Source organism: Macaca thibetana, chromosome 11, assembly GCF_024542745.1.
Source record: "Macaca thibetana thibetana isolate TM-01 chromosome 11, ASM2454274v1, whole genome shotgun sequence".
Classification (NCBI taxonomy): domain Eukaryota; kingdom Metazoa; phylum Chordata; class Mammalia; order Primates; family Cercopithecidae; genus Macaca; species Macaca thibetana.
In genome coordinates this window covers 2,791,511-2,810,631 of record NC_065588.1, presented here as the reverse complement: position 1 = coordinate 2,810,631, position 19,121 = coordinate 2,791,511, and the positions used below count along the sequence as shown (strand labels likewise).

The 19,121-nt window shown below is 42.4% G+C and overlaps 1 long non-coding RNA gene across 1 annotated transcript in view; it reads left to right on the top strand.

The window, feature by feature from the left end:
- LOC126930269 (uncharacterized) overlaps positions 1–18,476 on the top strand; it is a 33,107-nt gene extending 14,631 nt beyond the window's left edge. The window contains exons 3-4 of the long non-coding RNA XR_007717548.1: positions 17,679–17,970; positions 18,410–18,476. This is a non-coding gene — a long non-coding RNA (uncharacterized LOC126930269). The remainder of the gene's footprint in view (positions 1–17,678; positions 17,971–18,409) is intronic.
- Positions 18,477–19,121: the final 645 nt, after the last annotated feature.

The window sequence follows — 19,121 nt, the reverse complement described above, 5'->3', positions numbered from 1 at the left end:
TCTCTAAACTTCTCTTCTCACTTCATTTCATTCATTTGATCTTCAATCACTGATACCCTTTCTTCCACTTGATCGAATCGGCTACTGAAGCTTGTGCATGCATCACGTAGTTCTCATGCCATGGTTTTCAGCTCATTAAAGTCTTCTCTATGCTGTTTATTCTAGTTAGCCATTTGTCTAATCTTTTTTCAAGGTTTTTAGCTTCTTTGCAATGGGTTCAAACATCCTCCTTTAGCTTGGAGAAGTTTGTTATCACAGATTGTCTGAAGCCTTTTTCTCTGAACTCGTCAAAGTCATTCTCTGTCCAGTTTTGTTCCATTGCTGGGGAGGAGCTGTGTTCCTTTCGAGGAGAAGAGGCACTCTGATTTTTAGAATTTTCAGTTTTTCTGCTCTGGTTTCTCCCTATCTTTGTGGTTTTATCTACCTTTTGTCTTTGATGATGGTGATGTACAGATGGGGTTTTGGTGTGGATGTCCTTTCTGTTTGTTTTCCTTCCAATAGTCAGGACCCTCAGTTGCAGGTCTGTTGGAGTTTGCTGGAGGTCCATTCCAGACCCTGTTTGCTTGGGTATCACCAGTGGAGGCTGCAGAACAGCAAATATTGCAGAACAGCAAATGTTGCAATATTGCTGCCTGATCCTTCCTCTGGAAGCTTCATCTCAGAGGAGCACCCGGCTGTATGAGTTGTCAGTCGGCCCCTACTGGGAGGTGTCTCCCAGTTAGGCTACTCCAGGGTCAGGGACACACTTGAGGAGGCAGTCTGTCCATTCTCAGATCTCAAACTCTGTGCTGGGAGAACCACTACTCTCTTAAAGGCTCAGTTGGAAATGCAGAAATCACCCATCTTCCACATCATTCATGCTGGGGGCTGTAGATTGGAGCTGTTCCTACTTGGCCATCTTGATCAGGCTCTGAAATTGAGGCAATAATTAATATCCTACCAACCAAAAAAAAGTCCAGGACCAGACAGATTCACAGCCTAATTCTACCAGAGGTACAAAGAGGAGCTGGTATCATTCCTTCTGAAACTATTCCAATTAACAGAAAAAGAGGGAATCCTCCCTAACTCATGAGGCCAGCATCATCCTGATACCAAAACCTGGCAGAGACACAACAAAAAGAGAATTTTAGACCAATATCCCTGATGAACATTGATGCAAAAATCCTCAATAAAATACTGGCAGCACATCAAAAAGCTTATCCACCACAATCAAGTTGGCTTCATCCCTGAGATGCAAGTCTGGTTCAACATACGCAAATCAATAAATGTAATCTATCATTTAAACAGAACCAAAGACAAAAACCACATGATTATCTCAATAGATACAGAAAAGGCCTTCGACAAAATTCAACATCCCTTCATGCTAAAACTCTCAATAAACTAGGTATTGATGGGACATATCTCAAAATAATAAGAGCTATTTATGACAAATCCCCAACCAATATCATACTGCATAGGCAAAAACTGGAAGCATTCCCTTCGAAAACTGGCACAAGACAGGGATGCCCTCTCTCACCACTGCTATTCAACATAGTGTTGGAAGTTCTGGCCAGGGCAATCAGGCAGGAGAAAGAAATAAAGGGTATTCAGTTAGGAAAAGAGGAAATCAGATTGTCCCTGTTTGCAGATGACATGATTGTATATTTAGAAAACCCCATTGTCTCAGCCCAACATTTCCTTAAGCTGATAAAGAACTTCAGCAAAGTCTCAGGATACAAAATCAATGTGCAAAAATCACAAGCATTCCTATACACCAATAACAGACAGAGAGCCAAATCATGAATGAACTCCCATTCACAATAGCTTCAAAGAGAATAAAATACCTAGGAATCCAACTTACAAGGGATGCGAAGGACCTCTTCAAAGAGAACTACAAACCACTGCTCAATGAAATAAAAGAGGACAAAAACAAATGGAAGAAAATTCCATGCTCATGGATAGGAAGAATCAATATCATGAAAATGGCCATACTGCCCAAGGTAATTTAAAGATTCAATGCCATCCCCATCAAGCTACCAATGACTTTCTTCACAAAATTGGAAAAAACTACTTTAAATTTCATATGGAACCAAAAAAGAGCCCACATTGCCAAGACAATCCTAAGCAAAAAGAACAAAGCTGGAGGCATCACAATACCTGACTTCAAACTATACTACAAGGCTACAGTAACCAAAACAGCATGGTACTGGTACCAAAACAGAGATATAGACCAATAGAACAGAACAGAGGCCTCAGAAATAATACCCCACATCTACAACCATCTGATCTTTGACAAAACTGACAAAAACAAGAAATAGGGAAAGGATTCTCTATTTAATACATGGTGCTGGGAAAACTGGCTGGCCATATGTAGAAAGCTGAAACTGGATCCCTTCCTTATACCGTATACAAAAATTAATTCAAGATGGATTAAAGACTTAAATATTAGACCTAAAACCATAAAAACCCTAGAAGAAAACCTAGGCAATGCCATTGAGGACATAGGCATGGGCAAGGACTTCATGACTAAAACACCAAAAGCAATGACAACAAAAGCCAAAATTGACAAATGGGATCTAATTAAACTAAAGAGCTTCTGTACAGCAAAAGAAACTACCATCAGAGTGAACAGGTGACCTACAGAATGGGAGAAGATTTTTACAATCTATACATCTGACAAAGGGCTGATATCCAGAATCTACAAGAACTTAAAAAATTTTACAAGAAAAAATCAAACAACCCAATCAAAAAGTGGGCGAAAGATATGAACAGACACTTCTCAAAAGAAGAAATTTATGCAGCCAACAGACACATGAAAAAATGCTCATCATCACTGGCCATCAGAGAAATGCAAATCAAAACCACAATGAGATACCATCTCACACCAGTTAGAATGGCAATCATTAAAAAGTCAGGAAACAACCGGTGCTGGAACACTTTTCCACTGTTGGTGGAACTGTAAACTAGTTCAACCATTGTGGAAGACAGTGCAGCGATTCCTCAAGGATCTAGAACTAGAAATGCCATCTGACCCAGCCATCCCATTACTGGGTATATACCCAAAGGATTATAAATCATGCTGCTATAAAGACACATGCACACATATGTTTATTGCAGCACTATTCACAATAGCAAAGACTTGGAACCAACCCAAATGTCCGTCAATGATAGACTGGATTTAGAAAATGTGGCACATATACACCATGGAATACTATGCAGCCATAAAAAAGGATGAGTTCATGTCCTTTATAGCAACATGGATGAAGCTGGAAACCATCATTCTGAGCAAACTATTGCAAGGACAGAAAACCAAACACCACATGTTCTCACTCATAGGTGGGAATTGAACAATGAGAACACTTGGACACAGGATGGGGAACATCACACACCAGGGCCTGTTGTGGGGTGGGGGCAGGGGGGAGGGATAGCATTAGTAGATATACCTAATGTAAATGACGAGTTAATTGGTGCAGCACACCAACATGGCACATGTATACATATGCAACAAACCTGCATGTTGTACACTTGTACCTTGGAACTTAAAGTATAATAATAAAAAGGAAGTAAGTTGCCATGTTATGAGAAGGCCAATTCAGGGAGATACATGGCAAGGAATTGCAGGCACCCTTTTAGAGCTGAGAGTGGCCCCCAGCTGACAGCCTGTAGGTAAATGGAAACCTTGGTCATAGACGGCAAAGGAATTGATTCTGCCAACAATTTTTTTTTTTTTTGAGACAGAGTCTTGCTCTTGGCACCCAGGCTGGAGTGCAATAGTGTGGTCAGGTCACTGCAACCTCTGCCTCCCAGGTTTAAGCCATCCTCCTGCCTCAGCCCCCTGAGTAGCTGGGATTACAGGTGCCTGCCACCACGCCCAGCTAATTTTTTGTATTTTTGGTAGAGATGGGGTTTTACCATGTTGGCCAGGCTGGTCTTGAACCCCTGACCTCAAGTGATCCACCTGCCTCGGCCTCCCGAAGTGCTGGGATTACAGGTGTGAGCCACCATGCCCGGCCTCTGCCAACAACTTTAATAAACTTTGAAGTGGATTCTTCCCCAATCAAGTCTCAAGATGAGAATATTACCCAGTATATACCTTTGTTATAGCTTTGTGAGACCACAGGTGAAGGAACCATGATTGGTCTCCCATATCAACTGTGAGATGATATATGTATGTTAATTAATTAATTAATTAATTTATTTATTTTTTTTGAGACGGAGTCTCGCTCTGTCGCCCAGGCTGGAGTGCAGTGACCGGATCTCAGCTCACTGCAAGCTCCGCCTCCTGGGTTTACGCCATTCTCCTGCCTCAGCCTCCCGAGTAGCTGGGACTACAGGCGCCTGCCACCTCGCCCGGCTAGTTTTTTTTGTATTTTTTAGTAGAGACGGGGTTTCACCGTGTAGGCCGGGATGGTCTCGATCTCCTGACCTCGTGATCCGCCTGCCTCGGCCTCCCAAAGTGCTGGGATTACAGACTTGAGCCACTGCGCCCGGCCCGTATGTTAATTTAAGTTGCTAAGTTTGTGGAAATTTGTTACACAGCATTAGAAAACTAACACAGGGACTCTGGGGCCCACACAATGGTACAGGAGCCAAGGGAAGCTGAGTGATCTCAGCATTAGGCATCTGTGGAGACATCCTTTTCTTTCCTCCCAGAAAACAATCCTCCTTCACTTCTTGCAGCAGCAAACCCAGCTGTACTGCAAGAGGCCTGAGCAAGTCTTAGCAGACTGTCCAAGACTGAGACTGCTCTGCTGCTGCAGCAACTCCTGCTCCTTCTCTCTAGATAAGAAAATTCTTGCCCAGGCCAGTCCTGCAAAAATACTCATGGTCCTGAATAGATCCATCCTGTTGTACATTTAGGCTCAGCAAGGTGAAACTTGAGGTCCCAGAACAGTTGTACACACAGTTACAAGGGAGCAACCTGCTGGACTTACACAACCCCAGCAGGCACAAGACTCAGCAGTTAGAGCTGCTTGATGCCACCTTCCACACTCATCCTCCGCTGGGTATCTTTGGGCACTGAGTAACCTACACCACTGTGTGCATGGCCCTTGGAGTCTCCCTTTCGAAATGCAGTTGAGTTTGTGGATAGGCCAGCAGGCACCATGTGGATGAGGGTCTACCCAATGCACACATGGGGTTATGTAAAAGAGGGACTGCCTCTCAGAGATGTGGGACATTTTAGGGGTGAATCAGAACCAAGCGTTGCTGTATACCTAGTGCCTATAAAGTTTTTGATACATAGTAGGGACTTGACAAACACTTTTTGGGCACACAGAGTATAACCACAACTCTCAGATAATCTTGGTGTTTCTAGGGCTTGTAAGTAGTGGTAATACTGTTCTCAGGCATGTTCATTGAGAGTCAGACCCCAAAACTCAACGTCTGGTTTATGTCACAAGTAACCCTTTTATATCCACTCTCTGGGTCTTATCCTGGTTACAAATAGTGGTTGGGTCTGTGCCATCTTGTTTCAAAGGATAGATGGAGGCTGCCTCAGAGGCTTCAGTTTAACTATAAAGGAAGGAAAGTTTGGACAGAAACAGCAGTCAGTCAGCAGCTGTGTTTGAACAGTTGATTGTCTAGATGAAGATTGTTCCAGGCAGTGACAATGGCAAGGGTCCTGATCCTTACTGAGCTCGTCTATTGGTCAGGGATCAATCAGGCACAGAAACCACAGTAATTTGAATGGTGAGACTTTAATACAAAGACTCATTAACTAGTTACAAGTGGCTGACTACTTAACATGGTAAAAAGAAGACTTAGAGTTGTCTAGAAGTAGCAATTTCAGAAAGCAGCTCTTACCTCTAGGGCTGAGGGAGAGAACAAAGAGGGAACTAAGAATGATGTGGCTGCCACAGAAACCTGTAGCCTTGGATGATTTAAAAAAACTTGCCAGAATGCCTGGGTCAGAGCTAATCTGTAGGAGCAAAGCAACTTGCCAGAGGGTGCAGGCAGGAGCCAGTCCATGAGTGAGTGCTACCAAGCCTCCTGAAAACCAAAGAACCAGCTGCTGCACCAAAACCTAGGACACCAGAAGGAATTCCCTTCTTTCTGCTATTGCCTCTCTGTGTCCTAGTATTCACTGTTGACAAGTTCTAATATCAAACCATCTGGTAAAGGAGAAAAGTTCACAGGGGTACAACTCCAGTATAACAGCAGAAAAAGAAAGGATGGATTTGGAGTTGGGAGGCAATACATTGATAACCGGCACAGTCTATCTGTTTGGCCACCCAACTTCTCTATATATCCTTCTATACATACATGCACTAATAAACTGAAGCTGTCCTTTGTGCAAGTGAAGTTCTCATATACTTTCCAAGATGGAGACAAACCGTCCCCAAAGACATTATATCCATTGCTGGCTGCATTCGGTACTTCCAGGTTTAGTCACAGTCCTACTGAAAGTGTTGTTGGCTAATAACTGAATTGTAAAGTTAACCTTCAACAACTTGTATATGACATAATAAGGAAAAGAAAAATAGAGAAGAAAATAGGTACTATATACAAATAAATATATACAAAAAGAAAATATGCAAACCTGCTATAATTCTTGTGATGAGTCACAAGGTTATAGTTGATATCTGTCTCCCTTCTCTACGCCCCATTCAGTTTTTTCTTTGTCTTCATCCAGAAACTTAACTAGATGACTTCTTATTCAGGTAGGTTGACCCAAACCATCATTTCTGAAGGGTCTTGACTTTGTTTGTTTGCTTTAGTCTTCAACTAACATTTACTGTTGGTCATGAAAAACATGCTGTGTTCCAAATATCATTCTCCTTGTCCCCCATTGTATAGCAGCAACCCAATTTCCCACTGGCAATTGTGATCGATCACTCCAGCCAGCTGAGTAACCCTTTCTTCTGCTTATTGGTTCAGTGGCATAAGGAGCCCAACATGGCCAAGTGGCCGTCTCATCTTGCAAACCAGTGGAACCATTATCGTAACCTGTAACTCCCACTTGGAAACTAAGACCTCCGAACCAGAAGGGCTCAAGATTGCTGAATGGGAAGCCAAAAATTCTGCCAGTGTTTTCTTAGGTATAATAGCAAAAGGAGCTGCTGTCTCTTTCATCCTTTGATTCCAATACATGTATATTTTGGCTATGTGGGAGATAGCATCGTATATAGGGATCTCCTATTCAAAGCATATACTGCAGCCTACAAGGCAGACTCCATCCTTGCAAGGAATTGTCTCACACTGTAGTTGAGTTTTCAGTGAGCCAGATCCGCTTTCAATCCAGCCAGTTCACTTGGTTGATGGGGTATTGTGGTTAGATTTCATGGACATGGGCCTGTTGTCACACTCCCTTTGCCACAAAATCTGTTTCATGATCAGGCAAAATTCTTTGTTGTTGTTGTTGTTTTTTTTAAAGATCTGTAGACAAATTACTTATTTTAAGTATCTACCAATTAGACACTATTATAATGATAAAATAGACTTTAACTTTATTTTCTCAAAAATAGAATATTCTTTTTTCTTTTTTCCGAGAGGGATCTCTCAGCAGTCATTTAGGCAGGAGTTCAGTGGTGTGATTATAGCTCACTACGGCCTCAAACTCATGGGCTCAAACAATGCACCTGCGTCATTCTTTCTTTCCCATAGGTTATTGGGGTACAGGTGGTATTTGGTTATACGAGTAGGTTCTTTAGTGGTGATTTGTGAGATTTTGGCGCACCCATCACCCAAACAGTACACACTGCACCCTATTTGTAGTCTTTTATCCCTTGCCCCCCCACCCTTCCCCTCAAGTCCCCAAAGCCATTGTATCATTCTTAGGCCTTCGCGTCCTCATGATCAGGCAAAATTCTGTGAGCAGTACCACATCGGTGAGTGGGACAGTGGCCGAATTTTGCCCCATATCTTTGGTTGCCCGGTGTGTTTGAGTCCACAGTTGGTGGTGCTGGCAGAAGCATTTAAGGCAGGAAAGGCAAATTCATTTCCAGAATATGTGTCTGCTGTTGTGAGGACGAATCTCTGCTCTCTTGATAGTGGAAGAGAGCCAAGGTAATCAGCCTGCCATGAGGAGTCTGGCTGGTATCCCTGACAGATGGACCCATATGGGCCTCAGTGTTGGTATGTTCTGTTAGTAGATTATGACCCATCAGGTGAAGTTCCCAGTTCAGTGGGGACGTCCATATTACTGGGGCCAGGAATAGCCTCCACCCCTGCCATGGCCATTTTGTTCTTGGGCCCACTGAGCCGTCAGTGGGGTGGTTGGGGAAAGAAGCTGACTGACATTCACAGAGCGTATAATTTTGTCCACTTGATTATTGAGAGCTTCCTTTGCAGTGAATGCCCTTTGGTGAGCATTCATGTGGGACAAAAATATCTTCAGGCTGCCAATTTGGAGAAGAAGCCCTCCCACATATATTTTGCTCAGACTTCTTTCCACCAGTATTTCAATCCTGTTCCTTCCAAGTTCGAGACCATTCGAACTGTTAACAACTGCTCATGAGTCATGTAGATTTTTTATATCTGGCCATTTCTCAGTCCAGCAAATTTGGCAACCAACCATACTGGGCAAAATTCTGCCCACTTGAAGAATTTTCCTTCACCATTCCCTCTCCTGTAAAGTGGCTTTCCGTAGTGGAGTCTTACGCTGCAGCTCCCTACTTTTGTGTGGTCAATATATCAAGCAGAACATCTATAAACCAGTCTCAAGCTCTTTCTTCCTCAGGCAATTGATCTTACTATGAGAACTCCCTATGATGCCCCAGGCCTGAAGTGAGAGAGAGAAGTTAATGTAGGAGGTGTTAGTATCAAAGGAATCTGAGTCGCTGGTCTGTGTAACTTGTTTCTTGACTTTCCTTGAGCCCAGATTTTGTATAGCATTTCTATTTGATGATAGATTGCTGCAGTGCACACCCAACCTTATGGCTAACATAAGATAACACAGGATTTCCGATAAAAAGCTCAGCCTGTGTGGTCCTAACATTCTATGACTAGATCTCTATCGAGAGCCAGTAGCAAGTCACAAGGTATTTTTCATTTTATTTTATTTATTTATTTTTTTGAGACGGAGTCTCGCTCTGTCGCCCAGGCTGGAGTGCAGTGGCCGGATCTCGGCTCACTGCAAGCTCCGCCTCCCGGGTTCACGCCATTCTCCTGCCTCAGCCTCCCGAGTAGCTGGGACTACAGGCGCCCGCCACCTCGCCTGGCTAGTTTTTTGTATTTTTTAGTAGAGACGGGGTTTCACCGTGTTTGCCAGGATGGTCTCGATCTCCTGACCTCGTGATCCACCTGTCTTGGCCTCCCAAAGTGCTGGGATTACAGGCTTGAGCCACCGTGCCCGGCCCAGAAGGTATTTTTCAAAAAGGAGAATATTCATCTGCAGAAGAGGGCATAGATGTATTTCAAAATTTGAGAGGTCTGCACTGTGATTAGTGTTTGCTGGAGACTCCAAAAACTTATTATTTTCCACAGACACTTAGAAAATATTGGATCAGCTTGATGATAAGGTAAGTGAAAGAGCAATTTGCATTGTAGCCTGGACTTGCTACTGAACTTTCCCTTGCGCTGATCCTTACTCAAAATTGTCAGCCTTTTTGGTGACTTGGGTAAAAGCCAGGACAAGGTGTTGCTTCCAAAATACAAAGACTACGAAGCCTTGCACGTCTGTGTGTGTGTGTCTGTGTGTGTGTGTCTGTGTGTGTGTGTCTGGTGTGTGCGTGTGTGTGTGTCTGTGTGTGTGTGTGTGTGTCTGTGTCTGGTGTGTGCGTGTCTGTGCGCCTGTGTGTCTTGTGTGTGTGCCTCTGTCTGTGTGTGTGTGTGTCTATGTGTGTCTCTGTGTGTGTGTGTGTGTATGTGTGTCTGTGTGTGTGTGTCTGTGTGTGTCTGTGTGTGTGTGTCTATGTGTGTGTCTGGTGTGTGCGTGTGTCTGTGTATGTGTGCCTGTGTGTCTTGTGTGTGTGCCTCTGTGTCTGTGTGTCTGTATGTGTGTCTCTGTGTGTGTGTGTGTATGTGTCTGTGTGTGTGTGTATGTGTGTGTGTGTGTGTCTGGTGTGTGCATGTGTGTGTATGTATGCCTGTGTGTCTTGTGTGTGTGCCTCTGTGTGTGTGTGTGTGTGTCTGTATGTGTGTCTCTGTGTGCGTGTGTGTGTGTGCACTTGTGTGTGTGGTAAGTGGTGCTAGGTGCAGCAACTTGCCTTTCACCTTGGATGGGGATATCTCAACACGCTCCAGACCTTTGGATTCCCTGAAACTTCAGGAGCTACTGGGCTTCCAATTTGTGTGATATAGATCCTCCACCTTCTGGGTCATTTATGTCTTGCTAAGACATCCAAATTATTTACTACTTCCTGCTTATCAGACTCAATCAGCATAATGGTATTGTGTGTGATGTTTAGTGGATTGTCAAATGATTGGGATTTCTCTGGGCTATATTATGGCAGAGGTGGAGAGTTGATGTAGTTCTGAGACAAGTCTGTCAAAATGTATTCTTGGCTCTGCCTAGTGAAAGCAATCTACTTCTAGTTATCTTTTGCAAATTAATGTGGAGAGAAAAAGTACTAGCTAGGTCCATAGCTGCATACCAAGTGCCAGAGGCCGTGTTCATGTGCTCCAGTAAATATACTACAACTAGGACAGCAGCTGCAATCAAAATTTCCATCTGATGAAGTTTACAATAATCCACAGTTGTTCTTCAGGATTGGTTCAATTTTTGCATGGCCCCAACAGGCATGCTAAATTCAGATGTGTTAGATATCACTACTCTTGCATCTCTCAGGTCTTTGATGGTGGCACTGATCTCTGCATTTCCTCTAGGTATGTGATGTTCCTTCCATTTTGGTAAAGAGGGGAAGTTCTAGCTAAGTTCCACTTAGCTCTTTGTATCACAATCACACCTGCCTTATGGGTCAGAGAGCTAATGTGGGGATTCTTCCAGCTTCTGAGTACATTTATTCTAATTATGCATTCAGGAACTGAGAGAAGAGCCACAGGGTGGGTTCGTGGACCAACCAAGATCACCATGAGTAGAACCTGGGCTGAGACTCCATCCATTACAGGGGAACCATAAGCTCCTACTTTGACTGGTGGGACACAATGATGTCATGAGTCCTTAGGAATTAGCAGCAACTCAGAGCCAATGTCTAGCGATCCCTAAGGAATCTGAGTAGTTCCCTTTCGCCATGCGTGGTCACTCCACTAAGCGACTGCAAATCTCTTGAGGGAAGTCTTGGAGGAATAGTTACTGCATATGCAATAGCAAAGCTTCAGAGTCCCACCCCTTCAACCATGGGACTCTGGGCCTGTAAATTGGCTTAGGACTGGAAACTGGGTGAGAGACCATGAATCTTCATTGCAGTGACTCAATCCAAATCTGAAAAAAATTTTATTATTATTATTATTTATTTTAGATTTAGGGGGTACATGTGCAGAGTTTTTACGTGAGTATATATCGTGATGTTGAGGTTTGGGCTTCTAATGATGCCATTGCTCAAGCAGTGAACATAGTACCTGATGGTAATTTTTCAACCCTTGCTTCTCTTTCAGAATCCCCAGTGTTGCTTGTTTCCATCTTTGTGTCCATGCGTACCCAATGTTTAGCTCCTACTTACAAGTGAGAACATGTGGTATTTTGTTTTCTGTTCTTGCATTAATTCACTGAGGATAATGGCCTCCAGCTGTATCCATGTTTCTGGAAAGAACATAATTTCATTTTTTAAATGACTGCATAGTATTCCATGGTGTATATGTACCACATTTTCTTTATCCAATCCATTGTTGCTGGGCATCTGGGTCGATTCCATGTCTTTCCTATTGTGAATAGTACAATAAACATAAAAGTGAATGTGTCTTTTTTGTAGAATGATTTATTTCCTTTGGGTATATGCCCAGTAATGGGGTGCTGGATAGAATTATAATTCTATTTTTAGTTCTTTGGGCAATCTCCAAACTGTTTTCCACAGGGGCTGCACTAATTTACATTCCCACCAACAATGCATTGCCTTCTCTCCACAACCTTGCCAACATGTTATTTTTTTGACTTTTTAGTAATAGCCATTCTGACTGGTGTGAGACGGTATCTCATTGTGATTTTGATTTGCATCTCTCTGTAGTTATTGTAGAAATCTTAGATGTAATCTTAGAAATCTTAGATTCCTAGGTATTTTAATTTTTTGCTGAGTGTAAATGGGATTATGTTCTTGATTTGGCTTTCAGTTTAAGTGTTATTGGTGTACAGAAATGCTACTGATTTTTGTATATTGCTTTCCTATCCTGAGGCTTTGCTGAGGTCGTTTATTTGATGTAGAAGTCTCCCAGTAGAATCTTTAGGATTTTCTAGGTATAGAATCATATTGTCAGTGAAGAGAGATAATTTGACTTTCTCATTTCCTATTCAGATGCTTTTTATTTCTATCTCTTGCCTGACTGCTCTGGCTAGGACTTCTAGTACTATGTTGAATAGAAGTGGTGAGAATGGGCATCCTTGTCATGTTCCAGTTCTTAAAGGGGAATGTTTCCAGCTTTTGCACATTCAGTAGGATGTTGGCTGTGGGTTTGCCATAGATATCTTGTATTATTTTGAGGCATGTTCTTTTAATGCCTAGTTTGTTGAGAGGTTTTTTGTTTTTTGTTTGTTTTTGAGATGGAGTCTTGCTCTGTTGCTTATGCTGGAGTACACTGGTACAATCTCAGCTCACTGCAACCTCCGCCTCCTGGGTTCAAGCGATTCTCCTGCCTCAGCCTCCCAAATAACTGGGTTTACAGGTGCCTGCCACCACGCCTGGCTATTGTTGAGGATTTTTATCATGAAGGGACATTGGACTGTATTGAATGCTTTTCTGTGTCTATTGAGATGATTATATGGTTTTTGTTTTTAATTCTGATTATGTAGTGAACTACATTTATTTATTTGTATATTTTCAGCCATCTTTGGATCCCAGGAATAAAGCCCATTTGATCACGATGAATTAACTTTTTGAGGTGCTGCTGGATTCAATTTGCTAAGTATTTTGTTGATGATTTTTGTGTCTGTGTTCATCAGGGATGTTAGCCTGTAGTTTTCTTTTTGTTGTGTCTTTGACAGATTTTGGTATCAGAATGATGTTGATTTCATAGAATGAGTTAGGGAGGAATTCCTCCTTGATTTTTTTGAAACAGTTTCGGTAAGATAGGTACCAGCTCATTTCTGCATGTCTTGTAGAATTTGGCTGTTAATCCATCTGGACCAGTGATTTTTTTTGGTTAGGTTTTTTATTATCAATTCAACTTTATTACTGCTTCTTCTTCTTCTTCTTCTTCTTCTTCTTCTCTCTCTCTCTCTCTCTTTTTTTTTTTTTTGAAATGGAGTCTTGCTCTGTTGCCCAGGCTGGAGTGCAGTGGCAAAATCTCGGCTCACTGCAACCTCCGCCTCCCAGGTTCAAGCAATTCTCCTACCTCAGCCTCCCGAGTAGCTGGGATTACAGGCACCTGCCACCATGCCTGGCTAATTTTTGTATTTTTAGTGGAGACAGGGCTTCACCATGTTAGCCAGGCTGGTCTCGAACTCCTGACCTCATGATCTACCTGCCTCGGCCTCCCAAAGTGCTGGGATTACAGGTGTGAGCCACCGTGCCTGGACAATTTTATTAATTCCTATTTGTCTCTTAGGATTTCTGTTTCTTTCTGGTTCAATCTTAGGAAGTCATGTGTTTCCAGCAATTTATCTATTTCCTCTAGATTTGCTAGTTGGCATACATAGGAATGTTCATAGTAGTCTCCAAGGATCTTTTGTATTTCTGTGGGTTTAATTTTAATGTCACTTTTGTCATTTCTGATTGGGTTGTTTGGATCTTCTTTCTTTTCTTCTCTGTTAATCTAGCTACAGGTCTTTCTTGTTTATCCTTTCAGAAAACAAACTTTCCATTTTATTGATCCTTTGTATGGTTTTTTGGGTCTCAATTTTATTTATGTTCTTTTTTTTTTTTTTTTTTGAGACGGAGTCTCACTCTGTCACCCAGGCTGGAGTGCAGTGGCCAGATCTCAGCTCACTGCAAGCTCCACCTCCCAGGTTCATGCCATTCTCCTGCCTCAGCCTCCCAAGTAGCTGGGACTACAGGTGCTGCCACCTCGCCCGGCTAGTTTTTTGTATTTTTTAGTAAAGACGGGGTTTCACCGTGTTAGCCAGGATGGTCTCGATCTCCTGACCTCGTGATCCACCCATCTCGGCCTCCCAAAGTGCTGGGATTACAGGCTTGAGCCACCGCGCCCGGCCTATTTATGTTCTAATTTTAGTTATTTCTTTTCCTCTGCTAGCTTTGGAGTTAGTTCGTTCTAGTCTTTCTAGTTCCTTTAGGTGCAAGGTTTGGTTAATTTGAGATCTATCTTCTTGCTGTAGGTATTTATGGTTCTAAACTTTCTTCTTAACTCTGCTTTTGACACATCCCAGAAGTTTTGGTATGTTGTGTCTCTATTTTCATTGGTTTCAAATAATTCTTTGATTTCTGCCTTAATTTTTTATTTATCCAAAATCATCCAGGAGCAAGTTGTTCAGTTTCCATGCATTTGTGTTGTTTTGAGAGTTTCTCTTGGTATTCATTTCTGTTTTATTTCATCGTGGTCTGGGAAGATGATTGGTGTGATTGAGATTTTTTAAAATTGAGACTTGCTTTATGACTGAGTATGTAGCTGAGAGTATGTTCCATGTGCAGTTAGAAGAATAATATGTATAATGTATAATGTATATTATATATGCAATATGCATGTGTTGGTGTGTGTATATATATATTTATACATACATATTGTATTAGTCCACTCTCACGCTGCTATAAGAACTGCCTGAGACTGGGTAATATACATAAAACAAAGGTTTAATTGACTCACAGTTCTGTATGGCTGGGGAGGCCTCAGGAAACTTACAATCATGGCAGAAGGGGAAGCAGGCAGCTCTTGCATGGTGGCAGGTGAGCGAGAATGTGTGATGTCAAACATTTATAAAACCATCAGATCTTGTGAGAACTCACTCACTATCAAGAGACCAGCATGGGGGAAACCACCCTCATGATTCATTCACCTCCCACCAGGTCTCTCCCTTAAAACATGGGGATTGGCTGGGCGCGGTGGCTCATGCCTGTAATCCCAGCACTTTGGGAGGCCGAGACGGGTGGATCACCTGAGATCAGGAGTTTGAGACCAGTCTGCCCAACATGGCGAAACCCTGTCTCTACTAAAAATACAAAAAATTAGCCGGGCGTGGTAGTGGATGCCTGTAATCCCAGCTACTCGGGAGACTGAGGCAGGAGAATCCCTTGAACCCGGGAGGCAGAGGTTGCAGTGAGCCAAGATCACACACTGCACTCCAGCTTGGGCGACAAGAGCAAAACTCCATCTCAAAAAAAAAAAAAAAAAAAAAAAAAAAAAAAAAAAAAAAAAAAAAGAAGTGGGGATTACAATTTGAGATGAGGTTTGGGTGGGATCACAGAACCAAACTCTCTCTCTCTCTCTCTCACACACACACACACACACTAAAAGTGTACATTTAATTATCTTAATGTATGAGCTATTTTCTCCTGGGTCATACCATGTATCTGAAACATACTGAGATTTGGCTTGTGTTGTGGGTCTGCAGGCAACAAGGGTTAATTACAGTGAGTCTTGAGGAGAAATAACATCCCCTTCAAAGCATCTTCCCCAGATGATGATATCATAGGGTTTTCCCACAAAGGAAGGTTAGTTATGGTAGAAGTGGTCTACTTCCACTGTAAAAGGTGATGAGAGTGACTTGAAAATGTAAGATTCTCAATTCCATTTGAATCCTGCCAGATTTCCCGATTCCAACTTTCAGGGTCTCATTATTTCTCAATCAGTTCCCTAATGTTCCCATGAAAAACTTGTTAAGGCTGTGAATTCAAGTGCTACTGTAATCTAGCCACTTTCACAGTTAAATTTTGTGTTCAATTTTCAGCAATAGTGGCCCTGTGGTTATGAGACATGAGAATGTATTAAAACTGCCATGGAAATGTTCGGACTCTCAGACTGTGATCTTGAGCTTGTCCTTTTCTGTAAGTGCGGTAATGCATTCAGGAAAATCAGTTCCAAACTACAATAACTGTTGTCATCACTACTGCTGTTATAATCAAATTCAGTAGCCACTAGGGCTCCCAAGGCATTTGCTTCAGTTAGCACATCATCATAATCAGCCACAGGTAATAATCTAACTTACTTATTGAAATGTCACTGTATGTCATGGGTAACTAGCATCTGATTTCCCATTGGCAGTGAACTCAGCACTTTCATCTAACCCAAATCCATGACTAATCCAATTCTCAAATCCCATCTTTGAAAATCTGTCTTCTCAGACCACTCCAAATACCAATACTATAGCAGGGTCAATCAGAAAACAGAAAACACACTAGTAATTTAAATGAGAAAAATTTAATATTAATAATTGCAAGTTGTAATAGGTGATTAATTATCAAAAGAGAAGTAGCAAATGCAAAAAGCAGCTATCTAGCTCTAGGGCTGAGGGAGGGCAAATTAAGAAGAAACTGAGAACTTACAAAAGCTCTCCCTATCATCCACTTCAACACTGATTTGTACCTTTTTGGGAAGGAATGGCTGCCATTGGCCTGCACAGTCTGCCAGTGGTAAAGAAATTTTCCAGAGAGCATTGACCAGAGTGTTGTCTCCTACGAGTGGCCTCCTGGGTAGAGGAGAAACTAGTTAGAGGGCATTGGCAGGCTGGAGCTGGTCCGCAAGGGCTACTGAGATGAGCATGACCAGATCTCTCCCATACCACTGCATGGGCTGCCATGCTTAAAAATAGCACATAAATTTGGGGAAAAGTCCCTTTAGCTTGCAATAGCCTTGCAGCGTCCCCTCAGAGCTCTCTATTGACAAAGCCTCTGTTGACATTGAGTCATCTGGCACAGGAGAAATGTTTACAGGACCTACCTCTAGTATCTCAAAGCAGGGTAAAGAAGGGTGGATTAATATCTGTGAGGCAATAAACTGATACCTGGCACAAGAGTGAATAAACTTGGTGGTTTAATGGTTGGAAAGAAGGCTGCTGCAGCTGGAGGTGAGTGAATAGGGCAGGGACAATGTAGGAAATGAGGTCTGAGAGGCAGAGAGGTAGCTGGAGTCAGATCATGTAGGGTTTTATGGATCATGGCAAAGCCTTTGGATTTTAATCCAGGTGTGATGGGAAAGCATTGAACCGTTAGAGCAGGGGTGTGGTGGGGTCTAATTTGTTTAAAAATATCAGTCTGATTATTAGGTGTATACTTCACAAGAGTGAAGAAAAGGGAGGTTCCCGTTTACCAAGTGCCAGTTAACTTATGCTGCATCTTCTGCAGGCTTCACTTTCTCTCCTGAGTTCTAACCAGCATGATCAAATGTCTTAGTTGGCCTGCAACAACTTAGGGTTCATGGGCTCTTTATTCTCAAACGTTATAGTTTGAGACCTTATTTTATATGGTCACCCTGGTTCTAACATATCTCAAATCCTCTCCTTTCTTGAAAACAAGCCTGAAATTTCAAGATCATTAGGTAGAATTTCTAGGAGTGACTGCTATATCATTGCTATCTTTGGAGAATGACTGAAGTATGGGTAATTTCTCAGGACCTCCCCGCCAACCGCCCCACCTACTGATAGGAGCCACTGCTACCAGACTGATTCCTGTTAAAATGCAAAGGCCACTGAGGGAGAAAACACACAGTTTGTATCAACACCTAAGAATCCTTTCTTCTTTCCTATTTCTTCATACTGGCAGGCCCTAGCCCATTGGTGTAATTCCTGCTGTCAAGTGTTGGCATTCCTGTAACTTAAGATGACATAAATAGGACTAAGGGACAGTCCTACTGACAACAGCCCTATTTTGAAGACCAGGATACCCACAAAGGATTTTGCAGAAGAAGCCTTTCAAGTTTCCTAATAAGATGTCCAAAATGCAGCCATGTGCAGAAGATCAAGCCATCTGTTACTTCTCCTGGACCTTGGAACAGAAGTCAGAGCTCCTGCTTTAGCTAACTTCATTGTTTCTCCAGCTAAATCAAAATTTACAGGTAGGTGAAACAGGAGGTTTGCCCTAAGATGCCTCTAGCTGTTTTACCTAACCCATTACTCTCCCCACCTTTTGTCATATTTTCCCTCCCTCTCCATTAATTTGCTGTAAAGCTGACAGCCTTTGGACCCGTTTTCCATCAAGTCCTGTTCTCCAGTCTTTTATTTATACCCTCCAACCTTTGTTTTCCACTATAAGGGAATGGAATGATAAAAAACTATACATTTCCTCTCCCAGTGACTTTGCATTTTAGAAGGAATCAAAGTTGATACCAGTGGTCCCTTGACGTAAGGAAAAGCTATGTGGGGAGCTTGTCTGACATGCATATCGATGAGCTCTAATACCTAAGAATCTGGTTTAAAAGTTCTGGGGTGGGACCTAGGAATCCGTGTTTTAATCAAGCATCTCATGTGATTTTTTTTTTTTTTTTTTTTTTTTAGATGGAGTCTCGCTTTGTCACTCAGGTTCGTATGCAGTGGTGCAATCTTGGCTCACTACAACCTCTGCCTCCTGGGTTCAAGCGATTCTCCTGTCTCAGCCTCTCGAGTTGCTGGGACTACAGGCACCTGGGCCTCCCAAAGTGCTGGGATTACAGGCACGAGCCACCGCGCCCGGCCTCATGTGATTTTGAGAGTTGTTTCAGGAACCACACTTTGAGAGTAATGCCTCAAGTTAAAGGCAGAGTCACTGATGCTAGAGTTGCATGCATAAGCTGTGAGAAGTGAAGGCTTTATTGAGTCCCAGAATCATGCCATACAGATAGTTGCACACAAATGTGTAAACTGTCTTCTGATTCTAAAATTGTGACACATTGTATGTCAATGGGGACATCATTGAAACACCTGGGCTAAGCGGTCACCATATCTTACGGGGTTATGTGAAATTTTGTTGTTATTAAAGCTGTTCAAGAGTGCCGACTCCTGCCCTGCCTCTCCTCCCTGTGAGATTCCCTAGGAAATTATAAACGTGAAATTACAGTCAACAAAACTATAACTACTATTTCATTATTAGCTGGAATAATGTTGAATACTGTGCAGCATAGAGCTCTGTAAATGCTGGATTGCAGCCCAGCAGTTTGGTTCATGGTCAGTTCAGGGTCTTCTATTTGACCACTTTCCACAGTCTGAATTCTCAAGCTGATATATCCAAATG